Source organism: Sorex araneus, chromosome 1 (assembly GCF_027595985.1).
Source record: "Sorex araneus isolate mSorAra2 chromosome 1, mSorAra2.pri, whole genome shotgun sequence".
NCBI lineage: Eukaryota > Metazoa > Chordata > Mammalia > Eulipotyphla > Soricidae > Sorex > Sorex araneus.
In genome coordinates this window covers 190,348,311-190,365,420 of record NC_073302.1, presented here as the reverse complement: position 1 = coordinate 190,365,420, position 17,110 = coordinate 190,348,311, and positions in this window count along the sequence as shown.

The window sequence follows — 17,110 nt, the reverse complement described above, 5'->3', positions numbered from 1 at the left end:
GGGTAGGTGAATTAAAAAACGCACTGGATGGCCTTAGCAATAGAGTAACAGCTGCTGAGGACAGAATCAGTGAGCTCAAAGATGAAGTCCAGAGACTCTCTAGAAAACAACAGAAAATGGAAAAGAGACTGACAATCCGAGAACAGATGGCAAGAGAAGATCATGATGAAGCCAAGAGGAGTAATATAAGAATTATTGGCATCCCAGAGGGACAGGAAGAAAACCCTGATGAAGAAGAAACTGTCAAAAACATCATTGCTACAATGTTCCCAGAGCTGAAGAAAACATGTGACCACATTCAGGAGGCCAGAAGTGTACCAGCTAGAAGAAATCCAAATAAAAATATCCCAAGACACATCCTGATCAAAATGACCAAAACCTTAGATAGAGACAAAATCCTGAAAGCAGCAAGATCAAAGAAAGAAATTGGCTATAACTGAGCATCCTTAAGATTCACAGCCAACTTGTCTGATGAAACCCTCATGGCCTGAAAACAGTGGTGAGATATAGTGAAAAAACTCAATGAAATAAATGGTTCATCAAAAATACTTTACCCGGCTAGACTCTAATTCATAACAGAACGAATAGCACATAGTTTCACAGGTAAACAATAGCTCAGGGCTTGCAGTCATGTCTCCAGACTGTGAACTAAGCTTTTGCCCCACGCCGACTTAGGGGGGAAATATCCTTCTTCCTTGGTTTTTCTTCCCTCCGGGAGGAAGTGGTGTAGCATCCGCCATATTAAGGAACTTTTAAACAGGTATGAACTTAGTGGCGTGAGAAAAAAAAAATGTGTTTTGAACTTGAAACAGCGGGACTCTTGGGCAGTCTTGGGCCGGGGCCGGTGCCAGCTTGAGCTCCGTTGAGATTCGAACCGGGTGGCCGTGCCTTTGCACAGCAGCTTTGCTGCTGAACGACCAGGATCCAGAGCCAGCTATATTACTCGGGGTCCCAGATAGTGCTTGCAGCCATGTCTCCAGAATGTGAACTAAGTTTTTGCTCCATGCTGCTCCAGGAAGGGAAATGATACAATTTCCAACTTAAATCTCCCTGGACTTAATTACTAAAATACAGAAATCCTAAACCACTCGGCCACAGTGTCTCTTCCTATCTCTTCATTCTCATCAATGGAAAACTAAATATCAAATGCTTCCTTTTCAGCAGGGCCATATTCTTGGGGGATAAACTTCAACAACAATAGTGAGTTGTGTGTTGAAACTCCAACAACAATAGTGAGTTTTATGAAGAAATATGGAATGTACTCAGGTAAAGAGAAAATGAAGTGAAATTTATCAGTTATGCAGGTGGGGGTGGGGGATGGAGGTGGGAGGTATACTGGGGTTTTTGATGGTAGAATATGGGCAATGGTGAAAGGACAGGTGTTTGAGCATTGTATAACTGATACATAAGCCTGAGAACTTTGTAACTTTCCACTTGGTAATTCAATAAAATTAATTTTAAAAAAGAGAGAATAAACAAGCTTATCTTTTTTATTTAAAAAAATCAGCTCAGAAACTTCATAGACTCAAAACCATGGTTACAAGAATAACTGAATAGGCTAATATAAGACAAGACAGGACCCTCAAATACACCAAACATCAGCAGAAAAATGGGACAAAACCCCATAACAATAATCTCTCTCAACATCAATGGGTTAAACGCACCAATTAAAAGACACAGAGTGGCAAGATGGATTAGAAAATTGAACCCAACATTCTACTGCCTGCAAGAAAAACATCTCAACAGTCAGAGCAAACTCAGGCTCAAAGTCAAAGGCTGGAAAACAATCCTACAGGAGAACAACTCCCATAAAAAAGCTGGGGTAGCCATCTTAGTGCCAGACCACATTGATTTCAGACTGAAGGTCACAAGATACAGTGAAGTTCATTTCTTATTGATAAAGGTATCTGCACAACAGGAAGAACTAACCATATTAAATATATATGCACCTGATGAAGGACCAGCAAAGTACTTAAAACAACTACTCATAGACTTGAATAAAGACATCAATAGCAACACAATACTAGTGGGAGACTTCAGCACCACTTTATCACCTCTTGATAGGTCAACCAGACTCAAGCTTAGCAAGGACATATAGCATCTGAGGGAAGAAATGGAAGAAATGGATTTAGTAGATATATAAAGGACACTTTATCCTCAAAAAGCTGAATATACATTCTTCTCAAGTGTGCATGGAACATTCTCCAAGATAGATCACATGCTGAGCCACAAAACATACCTCCATAAAATTAAGAAGATAAAGATTGTATCAATGATCTTCTCAGACCACGGTGTGCTGAAATTAGAAATAAATAACACACACAAACAGAAAACAAAATCAAACACCTGGAAATTGAACATCTCACTCTTGGACAATGAGTGGCTTAGAAAGGAAAGCAAAGAGGAAATCAAAGGATTCCTGGAAACAAATGACAATAAGGACACAAGTTACCAAAACCTATGGGAAGCAACAAAAGCTGTGTTAAGAGGAAAGCTCATAGCTCTACAAACATTCCTCAGGAAGGAGGAGCGAGCCCACATAAGTAACCTAACATCACAGCTTAAGAGTTTGGATAATGACCAACAAAAGGAGCCCAATGCAAACAGGAGGAAGGAAATAATAAAACTCAGAGCAGAAATTAAAGAGATCGAAACCAAGAAAAAATCCTAAAGATCTATGAAACCAAGAGCTGTTTCTTCGAGAAAATAAAGAAGATCGATAAACCTGTAGCAAGACTCACAAAAAAAGGGAGAGAGAAAACCCTAATAAACCAAATTAGAAATGAAAAGGGGGATATTACAACAGAAACTACAGAAATTCAAAGGATCCTCAGAGATTACTTTGAGAATCTTTATGCCACGAAACATGAAAACCTCAAGGAAATGAATAAATTCCTAGACTCTGATAGCCTCTCAAGGCTGAATCAAGAAGACCAGGAATACCTGAACAGACCTATCACCATCAAGGAAATTGAAACGGTAATAAAAAATCTCCCCAAGCAAAAAAGTCCTGGCCCAGATGGATTTACTAGTGAATTTTTCCAAACCTTTAAAGAGGATTTAATCCCAATCCTCTTTAAGCTTTTCCAGGAAATTAAATTATCAAAAACATTTCCAAACAGTTTCTATGAAGCAAATATCACCCCGATACCAAAAACAGACAGATACCACAAAGAAAGAGAATTACAGACTGATATCCCTGTAATTCTCAGATGCAAATACCCTCAACAAAATATAAGCAAATAGAATCCAACGACTCATCAAAAAGATCATACAACATGACCAAGTAGGATTCATCCCAGGGATGCAAGGATGGTTTAATATTCTCAAGTCAATCAACATAATTCATCATATTCACTGTCACTGTCATCCGTTGCTCATCGATTTGTTCGAGCGGGCACAAGTAACGTCTCTCATTGAGAGACTTATTGTTACTGTTTTTGGCATATCCAGTACGCACGGGTAGCTTGCCAGGCTCTGTCGCATGGGCTCGTTACTCTCGGTAGCTTGCCGGACTCTCCGAGAGGGGCGGAGGAATCAAACTCGGGTCTGCCTCATGAAAGGCGAAAGCCCAACCGCTGTGCTACTGCTCCAGCCCCGATTCATCATATTCACAAAAGAAATAATAAAATCCATATGATCATATTAATAGAGGCAGAGAAAGCATTTGACAAGATTCAGCACCCGTTTATGATGAAAACTCTCAGCAGAATGGGCATCGAAGGAACTTTCCTCAATATAGTCAAAGCCATCTACCAAAAGCCCATGGCAAGTATCATTCTCAATGGGGAAAAACTGAAAATCTTCCCTTTAAGATCTGGCACAAGGCAAGGTTGTGCTTTCACCTCTCCTATTCAATATAGTACTGGAAGTCCTGGCCATATTAGCTAGGCAAGAAAAAGATATCAAGGGCATACAGATAGGAAAGGAAGAGATCAAGCTATCACTATTTGCAGATGATATGATACTATACTTGGAAAACCCTAAAGACTCTACAGAAAAGCTCCTAGAAACAATAAGTCGATATAGTAAAGTGGCAGGGTACAAAATCAACACCCAAAAGTCCATGGCTTTCTTATATACAAATAATGAAAGAGAAGAAAGAAAAGTTAAAAAAAAATCTCGTTCACAATAGTACCTCAGAAGATCAAGTACCTTGGAATCAGCTTAACCAAAGAGGTGAAGGACCTATACAAGGAAAATTACAAAACACTACTTCAAGAAATAAAGGAGGACACTAGGAAATGGAGACACATCCCCTGCTCATGGATAGGGAGAATTAACATTATCAAAATGTCAATACTGCCCAAAGCACTATACAAATTTAATGCAGTCCCTATCAGGATACCCGTGACATTTTTTAAAGAAATAGACAAAACACTCCTGAAATTTATATGGAACAATAAACCCCCACGAATAGCTAAAGCATTCCTTGGAAAAAAGAAGATGGATGGCGTCACCTTCCCTAACTTCAAACTCTACTACAAAGCAGTAGTAATTAAAACAGCATTGTATTGGGATAAAAACAGATCTGCAGACCAGTGGAAAAGAGTTGAATATCCTGTCACAGACCCCCAAATATATGGTCACTTAATCTTTGACAAAGGACCAAGAAACGCAAAGTGGAACAAGGAAAGCCTCTTCAACAAGTGGTGCTGGGAAAACTGGATAGCTACTTGCAAAAAAATGAACTCTGACCTCTGTCTAATGCAGGGCACAAAAGTCAGATCAAAGTCAATTAAAGATCTCAATATCACACATGAATCTATAAGGTTCATAAAAGAAAATGTAGGCAGAACTCTCCATGACATTAAAGCTAAAAGCATCTTTAAGGACGAAACAGCACTGACCATGCAAGTGGAAGCAAATATAAACAAGTGGGACTACATCAAACTAACAAGCTTCTGCACTTCAAAAGAAACAGTGACCAAAATACAGAAAGAGCTCACAGAAAGGGAAAGAATATTTACCCAATGCTTATAAAGCATTAATATCAAGGATATACAAGACACTAGTAGAATTGCATAAGAATAACGCCTCCAATCCCATCAAAAAATGGGGAGAAGCTAGATAAACTCGGAGCTGCTGAGAGTGAAACAGACTCTCTGCGCCTAAAGACTTTGATTCCAGAGACCTAACACATTCGGGCATCCAGAGCAGCTTCTTATAGCAATGCACTGGGACTGTGAACTGGGCTACAACTCCGTGCTGCCCGGGGGTGGATCTTTCCTCCCCACCCTGTCTTCCTGCATGGAAAATGTGGCGGCAGCGAAATCCACATGGCAGGAGCCATCTTCTAAGAATCCTAACCCAGAGGTATACGAATTTTACACTTGGGGCTCCTAGGGACTCATGGGAAGGGGGTGTAACTGGCACGCCCTCGGCCCAGATAAATTCGGAGCTGCTGAGAGTGAAACGGACCCTCTGCACCTAAAGACTTTGATTCCAGAGACTTCTTACAGCAATGCACTGGGACTGTGAGCTGGACTATGAAATTTCTGGCAGAATTTTCCCTGGAATTTATACAAAAATCCAAAACCGCGCAGACACGTCTGCTCTACTTAACATCTATAATTGTCAGGAATGTGAAATAGTTGCTTTTTAACAGGTCTGACTTGGGGGGGAAACTCCAAATAATAACAATGAGTTTTTGTTGAAATATTGAAGGTTATTAAAGTAGCAGCCATTTCTCTGGACTGTGAACAGCCCCACGCCGGCTGAGAAGAGGAAATATCCCTCTTTTCCGGTTGTTTCCCATTTTCAGGGAGAAACACGGCATGGCATCCACCATACTATGAGGTGCGGGAAGGGGGATAGGGGGGAAAAAAAGGAAAAGGAAAAAGTGGAAAAAAAGAGTTATGTACTAGGAGCAGTGGGGCTACATATCTCTTCATTCTCAGCAATGGAAAACTAATTATCAAATGCTTCCTTGGTAGTAGGGCTGTCTTTCTTGGGGGGAAACTCCAACAACAATAGTGAGTTCTGTGTTGAAATATGGAACATAATCAAGGTAAAGAGAAAATGAAGTGAAATTCATCAGTTATACAGTTGGAGGTGGGGGCGGGGGCAGGGGGTATACTGGGGTTTTTGATGGTGGAATATGGGCACTGGTGAAGGGATGGGTGTTTGAATATTGTATAACTGAGACATAAACCTGAGAACTTTGTAACTTTCCACATGGTGATTCAATAAATTTTTTTAAATGGGAAGAATAAATGAACAGAAGTTTCCTCAAAAAAAGAAATACAAATGGCAGAAAGGCGCATGAAAAAGTGCCCCACATTGCTAGTCATCAGGGAGATGCAAATCCAAACAACAATGAGATATCATCTCACACCAGAGATTGGCACATATTCAAAAGAACAAAAGCAACCAGTGCTGGTGTGGATGTGGAGGAAAAGGGACACACCTTCACTGTTGGTGGGAATGCCAACTGGTCCAACCTTTCTGGAAAACAATATGGACAGTCCTTAAAACACTAGAAATTGAGCTTCCATATGACCCCGCAATAACACTTCTGGGAATATACCCCGACGATGCAAAAAAACACAGTACAAATGACATCTATACCTATATATTCACTGCAGCGCTGTTCACAATAGCCATAATATGGAAACAACTCGAGTGCCCTAAACAATGACTGGTTAAAGAAACTTTGGTACATCTACACAGTGAAATACTATGCAGCTGTTAGGAGAGATGAAGTCATGAAATTTGCTTATGAATGGATAAACATGGAGAGTATCATGCTAAATGAAATGAGTCAGAAAAAGAGGGACAGACATAGAGGCACTGCACTCATTTGTGGAGTATAGAATAACATCACATGTGGCTGATACCCAAGGACCGTAGATACAAGGGCCAGGGGGATTGCTACATAGCTGGAAAACTGCTTCATCAGCAGAGGGGATAAGGGAGATAGAATAGAAAATGGAGCACTAGGAAAATGATGGCTGGAGGAACCAGTTGAGATGGGAGATGCATGCCGAAAGTAGATAATGGACCAAACCATAATGCCTAAAAGTAGAGAGAGAGAGAGTATGGAGAATTTTATCTGCCATGGAGGCAAGGGGAGGGTGGGAAAGGGGGGGCATACCCGGGATATTGGTGGTAGGGAATATGCACTGGTGGAAGTATGGATGTTTGATCATGTGAGATTGTAACCCAAACATGAAAACTTGTAACTATCTCACGGTGGTTCAATAAAAATTTAAAAAATAGAAAAAAAAAGAGTGTAAAAGAATGTGTGCTCAGACCTAGCTTATTTTTGTCGAGCGTCATAAAAGCTGGTTGTTCCACAAAAAACTCATTTGAATAAGCAATAAATATCTATCTTCCAACACCTATACTCCTCTTCTTTACCTAATTAATTTTTCCCAATTGTAATTTCACTATCATGTCATATTCTTTTTTGTTTGTTTTTGTTTGGGGGGTTCACACCAGATGATGCTCAGTGTTTACTACTAGCTTTGCACCAGGGGTTCACTCCTTGCTCTCTTTAGGCTCCATTTATAGTGTTGGGGATAGAACACTTGGGGCCGGAGCGATAGCACAGCGGGTAGGGCGTTTGCCTTGCACGCGGCCGACCCGGGTTCGATCCCCGGCATCCCATATGGTCCCCCAAGCACCGCCAGGAGTAATTCCTGAGTGCAAAGCCAGGAGTAACCCCTGAGCATCGCTGGGTGTGACCCAAAAAAAAGCAAAAAAAACAAAAACAAAAACACAAGTCAGAGGTTTGCAAGGTAAATGTCCTACCCATTGTACTGCTGCTCCAGTCACATTTTATATGTTGTATGCTGTGTTTCTAATAAATCAAAGTAGTGGAATTAGGTGATTCTAATTTTTTATAATTTCATCTTCTTATTATTCATGAGGTAGCACTTTCATCCCGTTGTTCATAGATTTGCTCGAGCGGGCACCAGTAACATCTCCATTGTGAGCCTTGTTGTTACTCTTTTTGGCATATTGAATACGCCATGGGTAGCTTGCCAGGCTCTGCCATGCAGGCTGGATACTCTCAGTACCTTGTTGGCCTTTCTGAAAGGAATGGAGGAATCAAACTCGGGTTGGCCGTGCATGCAAGGCAAACACCCTACCCACTGTGCTATTGTTCCAGTCTCAGAAAGCCAGGCAAGCTACCGAGAGTATCTGGCCATCAGGCAGAGTCTAGCAAGCTATCTTTCACATATTTGATATGCCAAAAACAGCAACAACAAGTGTCACAATTGAGATATAACTGGTGCCTGCTAAAGCAAATCGATGAACAATGGGACGACAGTGACACAGTGATTAATGAGAATATTCATAGGAAGCAATGATCACCAGGAATCACCAAGTTAGGAGAGTCACTTTGGAGTAAGGCTGAGGCTTCTTCCTGAAAGCTTGGTAAGATGGGGTGAGAACATTTTAGGACAGGAGAATATGCACAGCAGGTGGAAGGACCTGGTGCATAACATAATTTGGAGGCAACAGAGGAAGCAATTAGATTAATCTCTTCTGCTTCACCAAAACATTCAGTGTAACATTAGAATTATAATCCCTAGTCCTATATTTTTTTTGATTCACATTCACCTTCTTCCAGTTTTTTTTAAGTCGTAGCAAGATTCTTTAAAACCTCTGAAATCTGAATGAACTTGAAGTATGAATCAAGTGCTATTGAGAGAGTAATCCTGACTGAATTTACAGGGCACAGAATTAGTCTCCTCTGCTCCTTTGTTTTCCATAATGTCAAGAAAGCATCAATATTTCCATCTGTCCATTATGTCTCCAGTATGCTATCCATGTATTTAATGCTTTATACTTGCTTTTTTTGCATACACAGTATGTTGCAATTCTCTACTTTGTCTCACCCATTAGATCATATGATAAGAATGATTTAATCAAGTCATTAATTTTTTAGAATCCATTCTAGCCTTATCATTCAGAAACTCATTCTTTGAATTTAAAATTATAGTATACTGATATTTATGTTTTCCATATCAAAGGATATATAATGAATGTACATTCATTTGTATCACTTGTTTCACTTGTCATCCCGTTGATCTTCAATTTGCTCGAGCAGGCGCCATTTGTCCTTGTCACGTGCTAATGTAGCCCAATGATATCTGCTCACTCCAGGAACAGGAAGAGCCTCAAGCCGTTCATTCAGGGTTTTGACGAAGAAATCTGACCATCTCCTTGGTGGGAGACCATGCTGCCTTTTGATGTCCCGTAGAATCCAGTCAGTAACAGCTCTAGTACAGTGGTCATCTCTGAATTGCATTACATGCCTGGCCCATCTGATTTTTGATACCTTGGCAAACGAGACAGCATCCCTGATTCTTGACCATCGATGGAGGTTGAAACTCCAGATTCTTACTCTCACTTGAGTGAGACATGATACTCCTAGCATAGCTGTTTCGATTCCTCTTTGGAATACCCGAATAGCTTTGTCACCCTGGTTGCATAGAGCCCAGGTCTCTGAGAGGTACGTTAGTGCAGGAAGAACAGTGGAATTGAAAAGATGTGTCTGGCATCAGAGTTTGTTCGTCCTCTTAGCCACTTCTTCGACATTCTTGAAGGCGTTCCACGCTGCTCTCTTCCTCCTGTGCAGTTCTGGTGCCAAGTCATTCCTCATGTTGAGTTCTCGACCCAAGTACACATAACTGTTGCATTCAGAGATATTCGCTCCATTGAGAGTAAATGGAGCATCAGGGACTAGTTCATTTTTCATGAACATTGTCTTGTCCATTCAGCTGCAGTCTGACCTTTCCACACTCATGGTTGAAGCTGGTCAACGTTTGTGCCACTTGGCTAATGTTTGGCATTATGAGAACGATGTTATCAGCGAAGCAGAGGTGGTGTAGTTGCCAACCATCTATTTTCACTCCCATTCCTTCCTGTTCCAGTTGTCTCATGATGTTCTTGAGGGTGGCACTGAAGAGTTTCGGTGAAATGGTATCACCCTGCCGAACCCCTCTCTTTACGTCAATGATCACTTCCTTGAAGAATGGTCAGATCCTGGTGGTGAATACAGCTCGAGGAGGATCTTGATGTACTGAGTTTGAATGCCCTGTTTGGCTAAGGCTTCGATGATCGCTTGAGTTTAAACAGAATCAAAGGCCTTCTTTAGGTCTATGAATGTTAGACAGAAAGGCATCTTGATCTCTCACGAAACTTCAATGAGTTTGGTCACTGGGTGGATATGGTTGTTCATGCTGAAACCTTTTAGAACCAGGCTTGTTCACATGGTTTTTTTTCATCTAGTGTTCTGCCTATTCTATTCAGGATTACATGGGTGAACAACTTGTACACGACAGACAGCAGGCAGATTGGGCGATAGTTGTCAATGCCATGGATGTCTCCCTTCTAGTACAACAGAACAGTCCTGCTTGTTTTCCACTAGGACAGAACCTTGCATTCAGACAGGTCGTGTGTGAAGACCCGAGCCAGTGTATTGATAAGTACTGGCAGCAGATTCTTCAAGTGTTCGGGTCTGACCTTGTCCAGATTTGGTACTGTACGCATCTTTTCCAATGAAATGGCATGTTGGATTTCGGAAGGGAGGATATTGGGAATGACATATCCATCCTGAGGAATTTGGTATGTGGGCAGGTGCATATGTCTGTTAAAGAGATCTGAGTAGAAGTTGTGAATAATCCTCTCCACTGCTGGTATTCTCTCTTTGAGGTCTTCCTTTATTGCTTCTCTGCATAGCTTTGCAAGCTCATACATTAGCTTGTGGTTGCCTGAGGCTTGCACCAAACCATGTTGATGAGTGAGCTCAAGAGTTTCCAAAGACAAGCATCTATTTGTGGCTTTCTCACTCTCAGCATTCTTCTCGCAGTCTTGGAGGTGCTGAACTAGTTGATCGTATTCCTTGTCCAATCCTGTTTGGAATTTTTGGACAACAGCGACATTGGTCAGGCAAAACCTTCAATTGAATATGATGTGGTCAATTTCATTGTGGAACTACCTACCGGGAGACTCCCATGTTTAACATTTAGATTCGGCCTTCTGGAACTGAGTTACCATGAATGGTCTTGGTCGACATGATGAATTCAGACAGTCTCTCACCCTGATCGCTCCATTTAGGTCATAGGTCCCAATGTGCAGTTCTTCAGGCGACCCTCTCGGTCCTATCTTGGCATTAAAATCACCAACAATGATCTTGTAGAAGGTGTGGTCTTCTTTATAGAACCTCTCCAGTTCCATGTAGAACTTCTCAATTTCTTCTTTATCATAGTTGGATGTTGGTGCATAGACGACGAAGATAGAAACTGCAGGCTGTGAGACACATCTATTCAAGCATAGTCGTCCGATTCAGGTTGTTACACATTCAATGAATCAATGATCAAGGCCAAGTTTGTGTTGACAAGGACACCAATGCCACCAACGGCTCTGTTGTCGCATGTTCCGAGGATCAATTCTTCTCCAGTGTTGAAAATGGTGCGATGTGATCGGTGTCTTCTCCTTTTGGTCAGACCAACGACCTCATAATGTACATTATGAATAAAATATTTTAAAATTTTATTTACATTAAACATAAAATAAATTTGATTTAAATTAAAGTAGAAAAGATTATGCATGACCCAGAAGTGTGATTTTAGCAGTGTGTATTCTTTCTAAATAGGATATTTACTTTACTAAATTTTTCAGTCTTTACCTTTATTTCTTTCTTCACACATTATCCTTATTTTTCTTTAGAAATAAGTTGTGTATTCTTGTCAATATTTTTTTTTACTCTTAAAGAATTAAATTTATTCTTTAGTATAAAAAATTAAGTTTTAAGTGAAGTCATAGATCTCTATCATACTACAATTATCTAGTCATTTCAAGTTATTTCTATAACATTTTTAATGTAAAGAGAAAATCTGCAGATTTAGAAATACAAAAAACAAACATTTATTTTGATTTTGGTGAAAAAAGTCTTAAAGTATTTCTGTTATAAATTTTATGTTATTTTTTTCTTCATTCTCATTTTTATCACTTCTATAATTGTGAGCAGAAGATAGCACTGTTAGGAAATTTGCCTTCCTCTATAGATGTGACTCCAATGTAGAATGCAGATGAGATTTTATGAGCATGTCTATGAAAGTCATATCAGTTCCACACATTAAAATGGAGGATGAGCCAGAAATAGCTCCAAGTTATTAAATCTTCCCTATCCACTACAAACTTAGACCTCCTCGGGAAAGACAGTAAATAAAATCCGTTTGGTGAATCATGATGATGATGATGATGATTTTTTAAATCAGGGAACAAACAACACTATTGAAGAAAAGATCAACTCAAAGTCTTTCCATGACAGCATCTGTGTTCCTTTTTCAAATTCAGTTTTGAATTTTTTTCTCCTTGAAGATAGCAGTGAGTCAACATTGCAATCTTTTAAAATTGATAGATCACAAATTTGTGGAATATAAAATAATATAGTATAAGATTAACACTCAAAGAGAGTAGAGACAAGGGCCAGGAATATTGCTCCATGGTTGGAAGCTTACCTCAGATCCTGGGGTGAGAAGGCAGCTGGGATAGAGAAGAGATCGCTAAGTCAATGATGGTTGATGGGACTACTAGGGATGGGAGATGTGTGCTGAAAGTAGATTAAGGACCAAACATGATGGCTTCTCAGTATCTGTATTACAAACCATAATTTCCAAAAGTAGAGATAGAGTAAGAAAGAAAGTGTCTGTCATAGAGGAAGAGGGTGTGATGTGGGGTGAGGGTGGCAGGAGGGTACATTGATGGTGGAAAATGTACACTGCTAGAGGGATGGGTGTTCGATAATTGTATGACTTAAACTCAATCATGAAAGCTTTGAAACCGTATTTCACAGTAATTCACTAAAATAAATCATCATCATCATCATCCCGTTGATCGTTGACTTTCTTGAGCGGTCTCAGTAATGTCTCCATTCGTCCTAGCCTTGAGATTTTAGAAGCCTCTCTTTACTCGTCCTTCCTAATGATGCCACATTGGAGGCTCTTTTAGGGTCGGGGAATGAGACCTAGCATTGTTACTATTTTTGGCATATGAATACACCATGGGGAGTTTGAGAGGCTCTCCCATGTGGGCATGAAACTCTCAGTAGCTTGCCAGGTTCTCCCAGAGGGAAAAGTACGCTATAAAATGTCTTCTGGGACCTTGGTTTAAAGTCTCTGGGTGTGGGATTACATGGCACCAGGGGCGGTCCCTAGGTGTGATCTCCTAGCTACTGGAAAATGGGAATCTGGGCGAAATAGGCCGAGTCCCGATCAGAGCAGGCTTGGAGGTCTCAGCCCCAGGTCCCACACACCTGGGTTCCTTTGTCAGTTCCTTTATGCATGAGGCTCATCAGAAATAAATAATTAAAAAAATTTAAAAATACACAGGCTTCTAACATACATCCGAATTATATAAAAAAGTGCTTGGTGGGGATACAGTCTGGTTTATTTTTTTTTCTCTAGTTGAAACCTCAGTCTATCTATAATGGTTCTAATGACTTTCTGTGAGTGCCTTCATGAAGAGAACACAATAATTTCTAATAAAAGATGCATACTTCTGCCCTTTTTATTTATGAAACAGAATGACAACTAAATGTGAATTTATTACATTCATTTGCATTTCTGGAAGATTCTCTTTAAAAAACATAATAGAGAGCATAAACATGGGTATAATGAACCAATAATTGTTTTTTAAAGTGATGAATCTTCAAATCAAAAGCAAAATACTCAGTGGAAGTATAAATTTAAAAATAAAAAATAAGCAAACTAGCTGAAATTAATGATTGGTCTGTAAATATTAATTTTTATATTTGGTCAAACAAAAATTTACACAGTTATACTTTGAGGAATCAGGGAAGTACTCACCCTCACTTTAGCTCATAGGTCAGAGGAATATCCAGGGGCAGAATATCAATATTTCCCTAAATTATCCTTCAATTATGGGAGATATTGCCCCTGAAAAATGGCTGTGAAGACAGCAAAGGCCTATTCTAGATTTTCCATGTAGAGCATAAATGCTAAAAATCTTTTCCCTCCAACATGCCCCCTTCTTTTCTATCTCTGTGGCTCTTTGGTCTAGATCCTTTTAAACTGTATTTTCATCCTTTCAAATACTATCTTCCATCTTCTAATTTGCATATCTATATCTTGAATCTATGTCTTTTACTTCAACTTTACACCTTAATTTAGTTTAAACCTATGTCTTTTGCTTCAATTTTTTTTATATCACTGTAACTACCGCTGTCATCCCATTGCTCATTTATTTGCTCGAGTGGGCACCAGTAATGTCTCCATTTTTACACTTGTTGTTACTATTTTGGGCATATTGAATATACTGCGGGGAGCTTGCCAGGCTCCTGCGGGCGAGATACTTTTGGTAGCTTGCTGCGCTCTCCGAGAGGAGCGAAGGAATTAAACCCAAGTCGGCCTCGTGCAAGGCAAACGCCCTACCACTGTGCTATTGCTCCGGCCCACTTCAATTTTACACCTTATTTAATTTCCATCAACAATTTATCCTCAGCATTTAGATTCTGATGCACATTGTTGTTGGATGAGTCAAACTTGCTTCCTGCATTTGTTTTCTGCTAAGATTTTGTTAACTGCCCTGCCTAGATCATGTTCTACACCATCATAACCCTGACATACTATAAAAGCAGCTGTTCTCAGTGCTCCTTTCTGACATAAACTCCATTTGTCATTACAGAAAACATCCAGTGGTTAATGACTGCTGCCAACAATATTTATACAACAAGCAAACGCCATGCATGCATTCTCCAAAAATTAGCCATAAGAATGAAATTTTAAATGTACTATGATAATAGTTGAATCTAAAGAACATATTTTCCAGAGTATTTCTTGTTATTTTATGATAATTTGGTAAAAAAATGCTCTGGGAAGAAACCAGTCAAATATTGGTTTTTGAGTTCTAAAGAAATTAATTTGCTAAGTGGCATATAGAAAATCTTGAAAATCAAGACACAGAAGCTAAGCTGTCTGTGTTGAAGAATAAGTAAGCAGTTGAGTCACCAAGTCATCAAATTAAATAAAAATTTCATGGGGATCCACCTCCCTATCTCAGACCTTCTGCTTGCTCTTCCACTCATCCAGGTGAGGTTTCTAGCTGACATTCCCAGGACGTTTTTGGAATGCAGATTCACCTTCGGGGCTCTTGAACCAAGTTCAGAGCCATGTGGCTGCACTACCCCATCGCATACTGCTCATACTTACACTTTCTGTCACTGAGTGATGAAATGTAGGGAAAGAAAAGAGGAACACCAAGCATAATTCCTCAGAGACTCCCAGTGGCTAACGACGACTCATACTCAGAACAGCAGGAAACAACAAAAACAACAAGCACAGTGGGGAGATGCATAGAAGTCCACCAAGCTGAAAGATCAAAAATAATTAACACTAGGGGCTGGAGTGAGAGCACAGTGGGTAGAGCGTTTGCCTTGCATGTGGCCGACCCGGGTTTGATTTCCAGCATCCCATATGGTCCCCTGAGCACCGCCAGGAGTAATTCCTGAGTGCAGAGCCAGGAGTGACTCCTGTGCATCGCCAGGTGTGATCCAAAAATCAAATAATAATGATAATAATAATAATAATCAACACTGAAGGTTTCACCAATAACTACTAGCTCTGTAAACTTAGAGAATGATTTTAGTGATACTTTTTGAGGACGTTTAATGAGCTTCAAGAAATGAGCTCATTTAGTTGGCAAAGAACAAAAAAATTATGGGGGCAGAAACGAGTAAACTACTATCAGGACTGGACCAATAGCACAGCAGGTAGGTATTTGCCTTGCATGCGACAGACCTGGGTTCTATTCCTCTGCCCTCTTGAAGAGCCCGGCAAGCTACCGAGAGTATCCCACCTACTCGGCAGAGCCCCACAAACTACCCATGGCATATTTGATATGCCAAAAACACTAACAACAAGTCTCACAATGGAGACATTACTAGTGCCCGCTCAAGCAAATCGATGAGAAACGACAATAGTGCTACGACAGTGCTACTATGAGAATTGACAGAAATGGATAGCATGGTAGGTGATGTGAAAAATGCAGTAGACTGCCTGAGCAGGCCATAGCTCCGCTACATTTTTATCTTGAGTTAAATTAACAAATACATTTTATTTGTGCTTAAAGAGTATTGAATAGTTCTTCGGTTACATAGAACAAATCTGTAGAAGAATTTATTGATGGATGAAATCTACTATCAAGTGGTTTACTATCAAGACTACTGACTTAGAAAAGAGCAGCTTAACACAATACCAAAACATGATTTCAGCCAAACATCTAGATTTGTATTGATGAGACAGATAAATAGGTATTCAACTATACTGTCTTTGTGAACTAAAAAGTTATTATCAATTTTGTAACTATCCTCTAAAGAAGATTTCTATTAAAACTAGCCTTGAAGTTAAAAAATAAATGTATTTAGTTCTATCTATACTATTGGAAGGGTATTTATTTGTTAAGCAAATGTATATGGTAACTTTTGGCAGCATTTTGAGACTAAATCTGTGAGTGTTCTCATGAACCCAGATGCTAGACTTACACATCTGTCCTGTCATCTCACTTTATTTTGAGATTGTAGTGATGATGAAGTGATATTTCATCAAGAGAAGGTGTTAACCCTTCAGCCCAGCTGCATTATTCAACAGGAGGATGGATTAATTTGCAAATTACTGACTAAGTATAATTTCTACATTTCTCTCTCTAACAATATACTCCTTTTACCAATCTGTAGTATTCTAGGCTCATCAGGAATATGGCATGAGCTTCAGTTTAAAACAGTTTACTATTCCAACTTAATTTAAGTGGTCTGGCAAACATACTTTGTATTCAAGCTAAATTTGCCCTTAGGGTGATTTTCAGAGGTATTGTGAATATGTTAGAAATTTCATATTAATTTCATATTTTCAAGTTGCTGTGTGAAATGAAATGATTTTCAATTTCTTTTAGGCATCTCTCATTCATTGAAAGCCTTGTCAAAAAGCTATCTTTCATAAAGTTGGGAGATAATTTACATCAAATTAGAGGAAATGCATATCTACTATTATCAAAATGTGATTAAATTCTGCTTATACAAAATATGACAATGATTCCATCATTTATTTGTAGACAACAACTATTTTGGATTTTGTGA